Below are 5,429 nucleotides of genomic sequence, written 5' to 3'. Positions count from 1 at the left end.
ACCTTGCGTTTCTACCAATGCCCATTTATTCAGCTCTCTGTGTTCTACAGTAAGTCAAACACAATTAAGGAGGAACGCGTGTGAAGGGGGCAAGAAGAGCTGAATGAAGACACAGCATCGCTAAATAGACTGGGAGGTGGGGGGAGGGGAGGGGAGGAGAAGAGGAAGAGGAAACAGTGGTTGGGATGTAAAATGAATGAAAATTTAATTAATTAATTAATAATAGAAGAACATAGACCAATTATTTGGTAATTTACAAGGTTGAAGACTAGGGTTGTGGCTACAGTCTAGTGATAGAGAATTTATCTTACATGTACAAAGTCCAGCACTGAAAATAAAACACTTAACAGCTAACACATTCTGCCCAGGCCAAGCCCTGCCACCCCAACTACCATGCAGTTTAGCACACGGGACAACAGGAATAGAGGCAGGTGTGACTGTCATCTTGGAAGGGTATTCAGTGTTCTCTTGTTGTAAAAGACAGATGTGCTACCCAAAGAATGAGCGTGAGTTTGCAGGCCGGGGGATGTTTCTACAGAAAAATCTCGTTGGCAACACGCTGCGGTTACAGGGATTGCTTTCACGTGGAAAGGGCTTTTATTGTGGTGGGGAGACACACAGAGCACTAAAAGGCCGGAGAGAACTGGGAGAGCCTTAATTTTATTTATCCCTCGCTCACTCGTCCTTGTTAAGTGCGTTTGACTGACGCGCTGCTCACTTGACAGCCAACCGAGACTGTGCGAATCCCCTTGTGTCGTTACAAATGCTCTGTAAGGAAAGCAAGTAGAAAATGGTGGTGATGCTGAGAACCATAAACCAGAGTCATAAAGACAAAGTTTGCGTGTTTTCTCTTATATGCAGAACCTAGATTTCTTTAGGACACATGAAAGTAGAAGATGAATTATTTAATAAAATAAAGGGACCGGTAGGGTTGAGGGTAGGTTACGGGTGGGGGCAGAGAAGACAATGGGAAGGTGTATAATCAAAGGGCATCGTGTGTGTGTGTGTGTGTGTGTGTGTGTAAACGTCATGATGAACTCCACAATTTTGTGTAGCAAATATACACTACAAAGGCTTGTATAAATCTGCTCTGCAAGATTAAAAGGGAAAAAGAAAATGATAATAAGTAATTTTTGTCATCAACTTCTCAAGCACCTTTGGTGTAGGCCTTAAGATCATAGCAGCTCCGAGCCACTGCCGAAACAACCCAGTCAGATATAGAAGCCCAAAGTCATTGCTGGTGTCAGGTCTAACTTTGTAGTTCAGAAATGCCAATGGGATGTAGTGATATTTCATTTGCATTTTAATAAACAAAGCTTGCCCGAAAATCAGAGAGTAAAACAGCCCCACTGGTCAGCCTTACAGACCAGGCAGTGGTAACACACACCTTTAATCCCAATAGCCACACTAGTTTGCCATAGAAACTGGGCAGTGCACGCCTTTAATCCCAGTGGTGCACGCCTTTAATCCCAGTCCTAGAGAGGAGTATAAAACAGGAGGACACATCTCTCAGACACAGTCTCATTCTGAGATTCCTGGAGGCAGGATCACCATTTCAGACTGAAGTAGAGCTAAGAGCCAGGGGCTAACTGTTATGTTTTTTTGATCTTTAGGTTGAACCCTAATCTATGTCTCTGGGTTTTTATTAATCGTGCTACAGGAGACAACTCGTGGCATTGGCTGGAGCATTGTGTGGAGACTTGGTCTAGGGCCCATCTGGTTCTATGGGGAAGAGTGTGGGCTATGGGAGGCATTGCGCGGCTTCCTGGTTTCTCCCTCTTTAAGCTGCACTCAGGACCCTTCAGACCAAGTGACCAGAAGGGCTCCTAAGAATGCAGTCTCTTTTTCAGGTGTAGCCCAACTGAAGTACTGAAGGCTCATTTCAGCCGAGCCAGCCATAGGAGCAACTCCCGCCCTCCCTGCAGATAGCAGATGTCAGGTGTGGAGTAGGCAAAGCAAATGAAGGAAGCGGTGGTGAGCATGGGGACCTTGAGGCTGCTGAATTTGGGGTAGTCTTGTCCCATGGATCCCTTCTCCTAGGCCTAGGAGAGCCGGTCCCTGGCACTGGGCTGTGGCTCACCGCAGAAGTTGCAGTTTCCCTGTAAGTTGGCTCCAGGGACAGCTGCACTCGGCGCCTCAGTCTCGGTGATTAGCCAGCAGTTGTTCCTGCTTTGTGGAACATGGACCCCGCAGCCCTGGGAGGTCCTGTGGGGACCTTTTCAGTCTGATTGGCAGACAATTGGCAGGCAGGCGCAGCTTCTGCAATGCTTGACTGAGGGGATGGAGGGTAATCCAATTTATTCTTCCTACCTGAAATTGCACTTGCTGTGTCCCTCGGTGCTCCCTTGGGGCACTCCCTGGTATAACTGTAGCCATCCATGCCGAGCATAGACCATGCTGTTGCTCCAAGGGGGCTCAGCTCAACCATGCTGTCCATTGCTATATTTGGATCAAATCCTAAAACCTTAGAACTTAAGTCCTAGTATGTCTGGAGGAAGTTTTAGCGCTATTGAGGACAATCTCACCATTATGCAAAGAGGACACTCACCGTTGTCACACCCAAGGACACCCAGCTTGCCAGGATGAAACAGAGATCCTCCCAATGCTGCTGATCAAATCCCATCCACTGCTGATTCTTCCTCCAATCCCGCCAGATGTTCAATCCTTGACAATCTGGATGCACGCCGTCTCCTTAGATAAGGCTTTTCTCACTATTTAAGTACCAGATCTATGCCTTCAATGCTTTTGGTTTACATAGCATCTAATTTTAGGTATTCAAATAGCCATCAGATACAAACCGAAAGAATCCTGTTGCTGTCTCTTTCCCCCAAACCTATCTAATCGTGTGTTCTCTTGGCTGGGTCCTTTACATTCTGGGTGTGGATCTTTTGGGGAAATTAAATGGAACATGTTTCCCAGCTCATGGAGCACAGGGGAAATAGACGCAAGTTAGATATGAAGATCAACAGCCGCCATCAAGCTGGCTGTGGACAAGAGTGTGCGGTGATCCTTCATCTGTCTTCCTCAGCTCTCTGTTTTCAGGATCCCTTATCCTTTCCTCTAGAGCTCGTTCAATCCACTTCCGAGGGTACTAGGATTTTATTCTTCCCAAGAGTCAAGAGACCTTTGCTTTTCTCTGAAATTCACCTACAAATGCTAACTATATTTTGCCTTTCTGGTGTCATCAACCTCTTAGCTCTGTGAACCAAACAAGTGTCTCTAGGTTGCCACATCCAGCATGACCAGGGAACCAGGCTAGGGCTGGCAAGGGAATGAAGAAAGAACAGACACACAGGCATGCATACTGGAAATCTGGAGTCAGGTGGGCCGTGTGCACTCTGAAGGAGTGTGGCACCAGCTACCACAGCAAGCTGGAACCTTAGCATCTTTATTATATACAACACAGACAGTAGACGGGGGGGGGGGGGGGGGGGGGGGGGGGGGGGGGGGGGGGGGGGGGGGGGGGGGGGGGGGGGGGGGGGGGGGGGGAGTGAGCTAGTCTTGGTAGGAGGTCTCTGGAAGTGAGCAGGTTTGGCTTTTAAACATCCAGGAGGAGGAAGCTGTTGCCAACTCCTGCATGCACTACCAAATTTACACTTAGACCAGAGGAAGACGTTGCCAGTTTCTCATGGGTCGGAGGCCTGGGTCCTTGACATGGCTGTGCCCACGTCAACAATACACGTTCATTCATAACTTCATCCACTCAAGGCTTCCTCAGCTCCCACACCGGGTCTCAGTGCTCAGTGGATAATCATCAGACACACACCTCGCTGATGGCCCTAGAGGCCATACTTAATCCTACTCAGAGTAGCCTTGGATGAGAACTGAGCCAACACCGCTGTGTTCCACCAGCAATGTCTCCACCCCCCTTAGGTCTATCAGCAATCTAGGCATTCAGAAACTCTAGAAATATGGAAGCCAGTTTCTGACATCAAAGTCTCCTTCCTGTTCCAGCTGAGATGCCGCTCTTGCTCCCTCTTCAAACCCCTCCTCTCTTGTTACACTCATCCACGTTTTCCTCACTCCTTCTAAATACTGTCTAGAAAAGAAGGGAGTTGGTCTGGATGGCAGTGTGTCCTGTTAATCCACTGTCTTTTCAGTCAGTCAATTTCTGTTTTTTTTTTTTTTCCTCTTTCTAGGATATGAAAAGGCATGGCTGGCACTATTGCTCAATGAATGAACCCTGCACACTGAAGTGAATGGTGGAATGCTGTGGAATGGGTTGACCAGGGGAAGTAGGCAGTCATATAAACACAGAATACTGAGAAAACAGCAGAGGAAAAATCCTCTTCCCTAGAAGGGTGACTTGGGGCAGGGCGGGGCAGGAGGGAGCAGAAGGGCATCAGATGGCAATGAGGGAGGCAAGCAAAGCCAGATACAACGATGGCTGTGCCTCTTGTTTGGAATACTGGTGTAGGGTAGAGATAAAAGCGTAAGACCAAAGAGGCAACCTGCCATCGTGACCCCTTGTCCACGAGTTTTGAAAGTGGGGTTTTTGATAACTTGAGTAAATACTCAGTACAGAGCCTCAGTGCTCTCACCCGCAAGGAGAAAGGCCTCACGGCACAGCCAGCTCTTGTGAGGAATCAAGTCCCAGGCTGTATCCTGGGTCTGAGCGGGACTGAGCAGGACTGAGTGGGACTGAGCAGGACTGAGCACGTGGTTAACCTGGTCCCCAGGTGGTACAGAGATTGCATTTCCAGGCAAGCCCTCTTCTGGACAGCTTCTCTAAGCTTCCAGGCAGGTGGAATGGTCAGGATGGGAGCTCAGCACTGAGGTCCCTAGGAGAATCTTTAAAACCTCAGTCCTAGGGAACACTCTGGGAAGTTGAATGTTGTCTCTTCGTTAGGGTAGAATTATATGCACACGTGTGTGTCAGAACTCACGAATGGAGCTCTTCCAGGGCATGCACTATAGTGTAGACAATTCACACCTGAGTAACGTTGAACTAATAAGAAACTTGGCCTAAACATATTGACTTACAAGCAAGCGGTAAAAAGCACTATATTGAAGGATATGAAGCCTACATTACAAAATTGTCTATTTTTTCCCCTACACAAAAGACATGCTGTCAAGAGCATGAATCGGTCTACTTCCTAAAGACACGGTCATTCTTTAGCAACACGTTAAAGGGTCACTGCTAGTCTCACACACAAACACACAGGCACACAGTTCCAAAAAGTTCTTAGGTATGCCTTAACCATTGTCACCGGTGACCCTACTGGGCAGCAGAGCTGAGAACGGGCCTAGCCCCTCCGACAGGTGTGAGCAATCAGTTCTGTGGTTTCATGAGAAACCCTGTGAGTGCCCGTGTTATGTCGAGGACAACATGCCACTCTCTCTGCCCCTTTGTAATGCCCTGACTTGTGTAGAACCCAGGCTATGGACCTGCATAAAGACGGATGTTATAGCTGAGGTAGAGCTACTGA

Source organism: Alexandromys fortis, unplaced genomic scaffold, assembly GCF_014885135.2.
Source record: "Alexandromys fortis isolate MF-2015 unplaced genomic scaffold, M_Fortis_MF-2015_v1.1 scaffold_33, whole genome shotgun sequence".
Lineage (NCBI taxonomy): Eukaryota > Metazoa > Chordata > Mammalia > Rodentia > Cricetidae > Alexandromys > Alexandromys fortis.
Note: the sequence above shows the minus strand (reverse complement) of the source record.